General features: G+C 41.4%; 1 long non-coding RNA gene across 2 annotated transcripts; it reads left to right on the forward strand.

The window, feature by feature from the left end:
* Window positions 1-1,039: 1,039 nt before the first annotated feature.
* Window positions 1,040-7,454, forward strand: LOC118473278 (uncharacterized). Of its 2 annotated transcripts, none has more exons than XR_004852563.1 (2): window positions 1,040-1,463; window positions 7,090-7,454. It is a non-coding gene; the product is annotated as an uncharacterized lncRNA (long non-coding RNA). The 2 variants fall into 2 exon arrangements; XR_004852562.1 differs by lacking the exon at window positions 1,040-1,463 and adding an exon at window positions 3,712-3,829.
* The last annotated feature ends 3,287 nt before the right edge of the window (window positions 7,455-10,741 follow it).

Genomic DNA, 10,741 nt, shown 5'->3' on the forward strand with positions numbered 1-10,741 from the left:
ATGCCTCAGGATAACGAGGGTTACATTTTGTACCCTACCGGTTATCCCGAGCATAAAATTAGGAGAATTCACTCTAGGAAGTCTCACTCTGGCCCTAATCATGCTTTTATGTATAAGGGTGAGACATCTAGCTCTAGGCAATCAACCCGTGCAAAATTGCCTAAGAAGAAAACTCCTATTGCATCAAATGATTCTAACATTTCATTTAAAACTTTTGATGCATATTATGTTTTAACTAACAAATCCGACAAAGTAGTTGCCAAGTATGTTGGGGGCAAACACAAGGGATCAAAGACTTGTGTTTGGGTACCCAAAGTTCTTGTATCTAATGTCAAAGGACCCAAAACCGTTTGGGTACCTAAAATCAAGAACTAAATTTGTTTTGTAGGTTTATGCATCTAGGGGCTCAAGTTGGATCATCGACAGCGGGTGCACAAACCACATGACAAGGGAGAAGAAGATGTTCTCCTCCTATGAGAAAAACCAAGATCCCCAACGAGCTATCACATTCGGGGATGGGAATCAAGGTTTGGTCAAAGGATTGGGTAAAATTGCTATATCACCTGACCATTCCATCTCAAATGTTTTTCTTGTAGATTCTTTAGATTATAACTTGCTTTCAGTTTTGCAATTATGTAAAATGGGTTACAACTGTATTTTTATGGATATAGGTGTTACTGTCTTTAGAAGAAGTGATGATTCAGTAGCATTTAAGGGAGTGTTAGACGGTCAGCTATACTTAGTAGATTTTGATAGAGCTGAACTCGACACTTGCTTAATTGCTAAGACTAACATGGGTTGGCTTTGGCATCGCCGACTAGCACATGTTGGAATAAAGAATCTTCACAAGCTTCTAAAGGGAGAACACATTTTGGGACTAACAAATGTTCATTTTGAGAAAGACAGGATTTGTAGCGCATGTCAGGCAGGGAAGCAAGTTGGTGTTCATCATCCACACAAGAACATCATGACGACTGACAGGCCACTCGAGCTCCTACACATGGACCTATTCGGCCTGATAGCTTACATAAGCATCAATGGGAGTAAGTATTGTCTAGTTATTGTGGATGATTATTCTCGCTTCACTTGGGTGTTCTTTTTGCAGGAAAAATCTCATACCCAAGAGACCTTAAAAGGATTCTTGAGACAGGCTCAAAACGAGTTCGGCTTAAGGATCAAGAAGATTAGAAGCGACAACGGGACGGAGTTCAAGAACTCCCAAATTGAAGGCTTCCTTGAGGAGGAGGGCATCAAGCATGAGTTCTCTTCTCCCTACACGCCACAACAAAATGGTGTAGTGGAGAGGAAGAATAGAACTCTATTGGACATGGCAAGAACCATGCTTGATGAGTACAAGACTTCAGATCGGTTTTGGGCCGAGGCGGTCAACACCGCTTGCTACGCCATCAACCGGTTGTATCTACACCGAATCCTCAAGAAGACATCATATGAACTCCTAACCGGTAAAAAGCTCAATGTTTCTTATTTTAGAGTCTTTGGTAGAAAATGATTTATTCTTGTTAAAAGAGGTAGAAAATCTAAATTTGCTCCTAAGGTTGTAGAAGGCTTTTTACTAGGATATGATTCAAACACAAGGGCATATAGAGTCTTTAACAAGTCCTCTGGACTAGTTGAAGTTTCTTGTGACATTGTGTTTGATGAGACTAACGACTCTCAAGTAGAGCAAGTTGATCTTGATGAGCTAGATGATGAAGAGGCTCTGTGCGTCGCGCTAAGGAACATGTCCATTGGGGATGTGTGTCCTAAGGAATCTGAAGAGCCTCCACAAGCACAAGATCAACCATCTTCCTCCATGCAATCATCTCCACCAACTCAAGATGAGGATGAGGCTCAAAATGATGAAGGAGAAGATCAAGAAGTTGAGCCACCTCAAGAGGAAAGCAATGATCAAGGGGGAGATGCCCATGATCAAGATGAGGAAGATGAACAAGTTCCAAGGCCGCCACACCCAAGAGTCCACCAAGCAATTCAACGAGATCATCCCGTGAACACCATCCTCGGCGATATTCAAAAGGGGGTAACTACTCGATCTCGTGTTGCTCATTTTTGTGAACATTACTCTTTTGTTTCCTCTATTGAGCCACATAGGATAGAGGAAGCACATCAAGATTCAGATTGGGTGGTGGCAATGCAAGAGGAGCTCAACAACTTCACTAGAAATGAGGTATGGCATTTAGTTCCACGTCCTAACCAAAATGTTGTAGGAACCAAGTGGGTCTTCCACAACAAGCAAGATGAGCATGGTGTGGTGACAAGGAACAAAGCCCGACTTATGGCCAAGGGATATTCACAAGTCGAAGGTTTGGATTTCGGTGAAACCTATGCACCCGTAGCTAGGCTTGAATCAATTCGCATTTTACTTGCCTATGCTACTTATCATGGCTTTAAGCTTTACCAAATGGACGTGAAAAGTGCCTTCCTCAATGGACCAATCAAGGAGGAGGTCTATGTAGAGCAACCTTCTAGCTTTGAAGATAGTGAGTACCCTAACTATGTATATAAACTCTGTAAGGCGCTTTATGGGCTCAAACAAGCCCCAAGAGCATGGTATGAATGCCTAAGAGATTTTCTTATCACTAATGGCTTCAAAGTCGGAAAAGCCGATCCTACACTCTTTACTAAAACACTTGAAAATGATTTGTTTGTATGCCAAATTTATGTTGATAATATCATATTTGGGACTACTAATGAATCTACATGTGAAGAGTTTAGTAGGATCATGACACAAAAATTCGAGATGTCTGTGATGGGGGAGTTGAAGTACTTCTTGGGATTTCAAGTGAAGCAACTCCAAGAGGGCACCTTCATTAGTCAAACGAAGTATATTCAAGACATTCTAAACAAGTTTGGGATGAAGGATGCCAAGCCCATCAAGACACCCATGGGAACCAATGGGCATCTCGACCTCGACACGGGAGGTAAATCCGTAGATCAAAAGGTATACCGGTCGATGATAGATTCTTTACTTTACTTATGTGCATCTCGACCGGACATTATGCTTTCCGTATGCATGTGTGCAAGATTCCAAGTCGATCCTAAGGAAGCTCACCTTAGGGCCGTAAAACAAATCTTGAGATATTTAGTTTATACTCCTAAGTTTGGGCTTTGGTACCCTCAGGGTTCCACATTTGATTTAATTGGTTATTTGGATGCCGATTGGGCAGGGTGTAAAATTAATAGAAAGAGCACATCGGGGACTTGCCAGTTCTTGGGAAGGTCTCTGGTGTCTTGGGCTTCAAAGAAGCAAAATTCTGTAGCTCTTTCTACCGCTGAAGCCGAGTATATTGTCGCAGGTCATTGTTGCGCGCAATTGCTTTGGATGAGGCAAACCCTTAGTGACTATGGTTACAAATTAACCAAAGTTCCTCTTCTATGTGATAATGAGAGTGCAATCCGCATGGCGGATAATCCCGTTGAGCATAGCCGCACTACACACATAGTCATTCGGTATCATTTTCTAAGGGATCACCAACAAAAGGGGGATATCGAGATTGCATATATTAACTCCAAAGAACAATTAGCTGATATCTTTACCAAGCCACTAGATGAACAAACATTTAACAAACTTAGGCATGAGCTAAATATTCTTGATTCTCGGAATTTCTTTTAATGTTTTGCACACATAGCTCATTAATATACCTTTGATCGTATCTCTTTTATATGCTATGACTAATGTGTTTTCAAGTGTATTTCAAACCAAGTCATAGATTGAAAGGGAATTAGAGTCTTCGGCGAAGACAAAGGCTTCCACTCCACTCCATCAAATTATTCAACCTTTGCCATCGCTCCACGCAACTCTCCAACTTTGGTATAATCTTCACTCTTATGCTATTTACCATAGGGAGAGAAAATAAAAAGGGCTTATATTTCACTCAAGTATCCGTTTTTGGCGATTCATGCCAAAGGGGGAGAAAGTATTAGCCCAAAGCAAAAGGACCGCACCACCACCAATTTTCAAAAACTTGAGTTAAGAAAAGATTTTTCAATTGATGATTTTTCAATCGGTATCTTATTCTTGATAAAATTTCAAATTGGTACAACCTCTTCAAAACTAATATCTAAAACCCTCTTGAACACTAAGAGTAGGATTTTATTGAGGGCGAGTTTTGTTTAGTCAAAGGAAAAGCATTTGAAACAGGGGGAGAAAATTTCAAATCTTGAAAATGCTTCTCACAATCTTATTCATTTACCTTTGACTATTTGCAAAAGGACTTTGAAAAGAATTTACAAAAGAATTTGCAAAAACAAAACATGTGGTGCAAGCGTGGTCCAAAATGTTAAAAATAAAGAAATCAATCCATGTGCATCTTATGAGAAATTATTGGTTCAATTCTTAGTATCCTTTGCACTTACATTATGCAAACTAGTTCAATTATGCACTTCTATATTTGCTTTGGTTTGTGTTGGCATCAATCACCAAAAAGGGGGAGATTGAAAGGGAAATAGGCTTACACCTTTTCCTAATTGATTTTGGTGGTTGAATTGCCCAACACAAATAATTGGACTAACTAGTTTGCTCTAGATTATGAGTTCTACAGGTGCCAAAGGTTCACAACTAACCAATAAAAAGACCGAAAAATGATTCAAATAAAGAGAGCAAAAGTCAGCCGAAGTGTGCCCTGGTCTGGCGCACCGGACAATGTCCGGTGCACCAGGGACTCCAACTCCGAATTGCTCACCTTCGGAAATTCTGGAGGCCGCTCCGCTATAATTCACCGGACTGTCTGGTGTAGCACCGGACAGTGTCCAGTGTAGCACCGGACAGTGTCTGGTGACGCACCGGACTGTTCGGTGTGCCAGCAGAGCAACAGCTACTTCGTGCCAACAGTTGTCTGCAGAACGCATTGAATGCGCTACAGTGCGCGCCAGAGTCAGAGCAGAGACTGATGGCGCACCGGACAGTAAACAGTGCCTGTCCGGTGCACCACCGGACTGTCCGGTGCACCAGAAGACAGAAGCTCCAACGGTCGGAATCCAACGGCCAGGTGACGTGGCAGGCGCACCGGATAGTGTCCGGTGGCGCACCGGACTGTCCGGTGCGCCATGCGACAGCAGCCTTCACCAAACGGCTAGTTTGGTGGTTGGGGTTATAAATACCCCCAACCACCCACCATTCAGTGCATCCAAGTTTTCCAACTTCTCACACCTTACAAGAGCTATAGCATTCAATACAAGACACACCAAAGAGATCAAATCCTCTCCCAAGTCCTTAGTTCATTCCAAATCAAATAGTGACTAGTGAGAGAGTGACTTGTGTTCATTTGAGCTCTTGCGCTTGGATTGCTTCTTTTTCTCATTCTTTCTTGTGATCAACTTAATTGTAACCAAGGCAAGAGACACCAATTGTGTGGTGGTCCTTGCGGGGACTTTGTGTCCCGTTTGATTGAGAAGAGAAGCTCACTCGGTCTAAGTGACCGTTTGAGAGAGGGAAAGGGTTGAAAGAGACCCGGTCTTTGTGACCACCTCAACGGGGAGTAGGTTTGCAAGAACCGAACCTCGGTAAAATAAATCCTTGTGTCTCACTCTTTATTTGCTCACGATTTGTTTTTCGCCCTCTCTCTCGGACTCGTTTATATTTCTAACGCTAACCCGGCTTGTAGTTGTGCTTAAGTTTATAAATTTCAGATTCGCCCTATTCACCCCCCCCCCCTAGGCGACTTTCAAGTCCCAACAAAGTATGTTACGCTCATCAAGGACATGTATGACAAGGTTATGACTAGCGTCTGAACAACTGATGGTGATACAAATTTTTCCCGATTAACATAGGACTACATCAAGGTTCAGCTTTGAGCCCTTATCTATCTGCCTTAGTGATAGATGAGGTCATGAGGGATATACAAGGAGATATCTCTTAGTGTATGCTTTTCGCTGACGATGTAGTTCTAGTAGATGAAAGTCGGGAAGGAGTAAATAGAAAGCTAGAGTTATGGCATCAGAGTATCAGACCCTAGAGTCAAACGGATTTAGAATTAGCAAGACTAAAACAGAGTATATGAGATGTGACTTTGGTACTACAATTAGTGAGGATGGAGATGTAAGCTTGAGAGGCCAGGTAGTACCAAAGGACACCTTCCGTTATTTGGGATCGATGCTACAGAGAGATGGTGATATTAATGAAGATGTTAGCCATAGGATCAAAGCAGGGTGGATGAAATGGCGTCAAGCATCGGGAATTTTATGGGAAAGAGAGTGCCACAGAAGTTGAAAAGCAAATTCTATAGGACGGCGATTAGGCCTGCTATGTTATATGGGGCTGAGTGTTGGCCTACTAAGAGACGACATATCCAACAGCTAAGTTTCGCAGAGATGTGTATGTTGCGTTGGATATGTAGGCACACAAGATTGGATCGAGTGAGAAACGATGTCATATGCGGTCGGCTAGGAGTAGCGCCAATTGAAGAAAAGCTTATTCAACACCGGTTCAGATGGTTTGAGCATGTCCACCAGAGACCCCAGAGGCACCGGTGCACAGAGGCATCATAAGACGGGACAATAATGTGAAGAGAGTTAGAGGACGGCCAAACTTGGCATGGGAGGAGGCAATCAAAAGGGAATTGAAGGAATGGAATATCCCAATGGAGTTGTGTTTGGATAGAAATGCTTGGAAAGAAGCTATCCACGTGCCCGAACCGTGATTAGTTGTTTTTCCTTTTAGTGATTTCAAAAGCTTTTCCTCTCCCCTTTCTCTCTATTTCTCTTTTTGGTGTCATCTTGTTGGATTTTAACTCTAGCTTACCCTAACTTTCTTGGGACTAAAAGGTTATGTTAATGTTGATGTGATATTTATTAGGTGGCCTGGTGTAGTGGTGAGAGTTGTCTTACCGAGTCACCAGGCCACGGGTTCAAAGCCTCTCCATATTTGCGAGGGAAAGCTTGCCTCGGCTTATCCCTTCCCTAGACCCCATTTAAGTGTGAACCTCTAGCACGTACTATGTCTATCCTTTTTTATATTTATTGGACGGATATTAATCTTCTGAACCCTATAGTCAATGGCGAATACTTTATGTGCAATAGATTAGTATATTACCTTGCACAAAGTACGAACCAATTCCTGAATTCATTTTGCAGGATTTTTGCAAAGACCCTATAATATTATGTGATTCGCATGTTCAAAAGAGTTCTTATTTCGACACCAGCTCTACTTCCAACTTCCCGAGAGGAAGGTGTATGGGACATGTTATTCTCAATTTTTTCTACTTTGGTCCATCTATAGAAGACACTTATTCATACTATTATGGATATTCAAAATGGTGATGTTAAGGACATGTTTGGTTTGAGGAACTAAAGATTAGTTCCTCTATTTTAGTCTCATTTAGTCCCTAAATTGTCAGGGGACTAAAACAGAGACTAAAATGTTTGTCTCTAGTCCCTCAAGGGGTGACTGAAAGGGACTAAACCATATTAATTTCACTTTTTATATTTCCTTTATTTCAGTTGCACTAATGACGGGAGAATGCTAAGTATATTTTGGTCCTCTTATTATTCATTTAATGTGTCCTGAATACTCGTGACATAACATACTCTAGCTTCATTTGAATCATTGGGTGTAATTACAAGAGTCCTTAAGGCTGCTTGTCGTCAGGCACAAGTGCCACGGAACTTCAACAATTTTCTTTGTTCCAATGTCAACACCAATCAAGATAGTTCTCAATTTAAAAATATTGAAGGCATAACTGAGGACGCTCTTATATGTACAGAGTTAGCTTTGAACCTCTTTATGGAATATCTCATTATATCGATAGATGGAAGAATTCTCGTTTTACACGATGTTGATTGTATTGATTGTTTATTTGACTTGTTCCATGAACAGAACATTCGAAAACATGTGCTGGAGCAAGTTATTTCCTAAGGGTATACCTATGCTTTTCACCATGTACATGCGTCGTGCCCCGATGCCCCACTTGGCGAGTCCAACTAGAGAGAAATGTGTTGAGATACAGGATCTGCACAAGGGAGTTCCTTTTCCTTGAAGTTATTTCCGTTGCCACCACTATAACCAAACAATTCCTCTACCATTTCCTCATTCACATTGCAATAGTTGACGGCTCTTAAGGTAGGTTGCCGGTGAAACACTGAATTCTTATGGAATACCCAACTTATTCTCTTGATAGAACTGAATGGATTGACTACTCTATAAAATTGAGCAATGCCCTTTGTTCTTTTATTCACCCTTCATGCGTAGGTGTTCCAGGATACGTGTATGAACGTGTGTAGGACTATTACAAAGTTCTAGAGACAGCTTAATTTTAATTAATAGCATAACATAGTTATATATATGTTATTATTGCACTATTTTTCCTGTTGCAACGCACGCGTATTTACCTAGTTATAATATATTTTTCTAGACTAATTTATGGCATTAGCTACTCACCAATAAAATTTAAACTGAAAACTCAGTTTGTACGTAAAAGAAATAAAAAAAGATAAATTTTGTTAAGAGATGGATTGAACCATAGGGATAAATTGAACTAAAAAAACTTTATGGGGTTATGTGAATCATGCATAGATGAGAGGAGTAATTTGGACGTTTTCCTTTTAACAATATAGAAACAAATTTATTTTATAGTTATTTAAGTTTATGAATGTTTCATCTATATGAAACTAGCATATTTTCTCGTATTGAAAAATATTACCACATCACAAAAACATACTTATGTGACAACAGATAAAACTCCAACTGAGACTTGACCTAAACAACAGAGAAAGAAATGTGCACATGAAACTCACGGTAAGACTTAGCCTAAGCAATAGAGACAGATATCTTTCTCCCTTTAATGTTAGGTAGAAATGTATCCTAGAGAGTTAAAGAATCTTTTTAAAAAATAGTATTTAAAAAAAATTAGGCCTTGTTCATTCGTACCAATATAGCTCTGGATTAACATGGATTGGAATTAAATCCATGTCACAAGTCATGCCCCAAAATAATTTAAGTCTAGTCAAATTTTTTATTCGGTTAAACACATCATGAATTATAACCCAAAGGTTTAGAAATTTTTTAAACTATGTAAGGCATGGATTCTATTCATAGCTCATTAGGTATGGAACAAATCTATGAAGATATTGCACAAATTTATATTGGAATCCATGTATCAAAAGAATAACTAGCTTTGAAAGATACATAGATTAAATGATGGATTTATCACACCATAGGATTAGGTGTGGGGTATGGATTCAATCAATCCACACCCGGATTAAGGATGTGTTTGGTTTGAAGAATCAATCCATTCTAGATGAGATGGTGCATATATTTTATAAATTGGTGAAATGGCTCATTCCTCATATTATTAGTAATTATTAGCTTATGAGGAATGAAATGGTGATACATTAACTTATTTTATTCCACAAACCAAATAAGAAAACGAGGAGTGAGGAGATGATGGACTACCTTATTACTCAAACCAAACATGTTATAAATCCACAGGGGGATTTCATCCACTGTAACCGAACAAGAACAATGCCATAGAGGACAGTGGATCAATGTGTGCTGGATAGTGTGAAAGATTCATGGGTTACAATGGCATGAGAACCACAATCCTCTGGTATTTGACACGGGATCGAATTTGATTTGCAAAGCTAAATATCTCTACTATATTTAAAGCACCAGTTTCAACGGTCGTCTCGCGTCATCATTTTACAAAAGTCACTACATTTCTTCCAATCAACTCAGCGTAAAATATTAAAAAGCGGTGTAGGAGGTGGGGTTTGAACCCACACCCTGATGGAAGAAGGGTGGGAGACACTAGGCGAAGCTGTCTAACCAGTAGAACATCATGCCCAAGTATTTATAATATTTAATTTAAATTGTACACATGTATATATATATATGAATTTTTATAAAATAAAAAAAATAATCGTGTCGGGTCGGGTCAGCACTACGGGCCGAGGCTACGGCCCAAACACCGCACGGGGTTCGTGTCGGGTTGGCCCATACACTATTAAATGGGTTGTGCCTCGGGCCGGCTCGCCAGACACGGTCCATTTGGCCATATATACCTCCACACGATAATGATGATCCTCGTCTTAGTTGTCACCACCTCGTTCGTCATTCTATTTTTTTCCCTTTCCCCACATGCCTCCACCTTCGCGCCAGGTCATTCTCGACAGAGGGCGTAGGAGCAGGCGTCTCCTCTCCGTATTCGTCTGACACCAACTCGCGCAGTGGCTATTGCACGTCCACGAGGACGTTTCACATCATGTGCGCACCATCGTTTTCGCCATCGTCGGACGTCTCGTTCGTCTTCCCGGCCTTCGCCCTGTTCTTCCTCCCCAACCTGCTACCTCCGCCCACGGTCGCAGCCACGAGCCGACCGACGCTCGTCGACGCGGGTACGGAGCGAGTCGGTCATGCTCCTGGCCTTTCTCTGTGCGTGCCGTCGAGGAGGACATGGTGGCGCCTGCCACGCTTAGGTTATATTGGCGATGAGGAGTCCAGGTCTGAGATATTGGACAACCAAGGCTCATAGCGTGGCAGCAGTTGGCATATGTTACGGAGTTGGTGGTGGTGTTGTGTCGCTTCGACAGGTCCAGGGCTAGGAAGACACTCGCATTCTCTCGCCCTTCTCGGACTGACGCATGGTGCGGGTGACTCTCGGTTTAGAGCTGTTTCAGCCGGGCTTCTTTCTCCGCTTGCGTGCTCTCTCCCTATATATCCAGCGGTATACTACCTATATCGCCTCCAGATGCCCAGGTCTTCGTCGTGTCCTTCTCCGGCAACGAACAA

The sequence above is a fragment of the Zea mays genome, chromosome 9 (assembly GCF_902167145.1).
Source record: "Zea mays cultivar B73 chromosome 9, Zm-B73-REFERENCE-NAM-5.0, whole genome shotgun sequence".
Lineage (NCBI taxonomy): Eukaryota > Viridiplantae > Streptophyta > Magnoliopsida > Poales > Poaceae > Zea > Zea mays.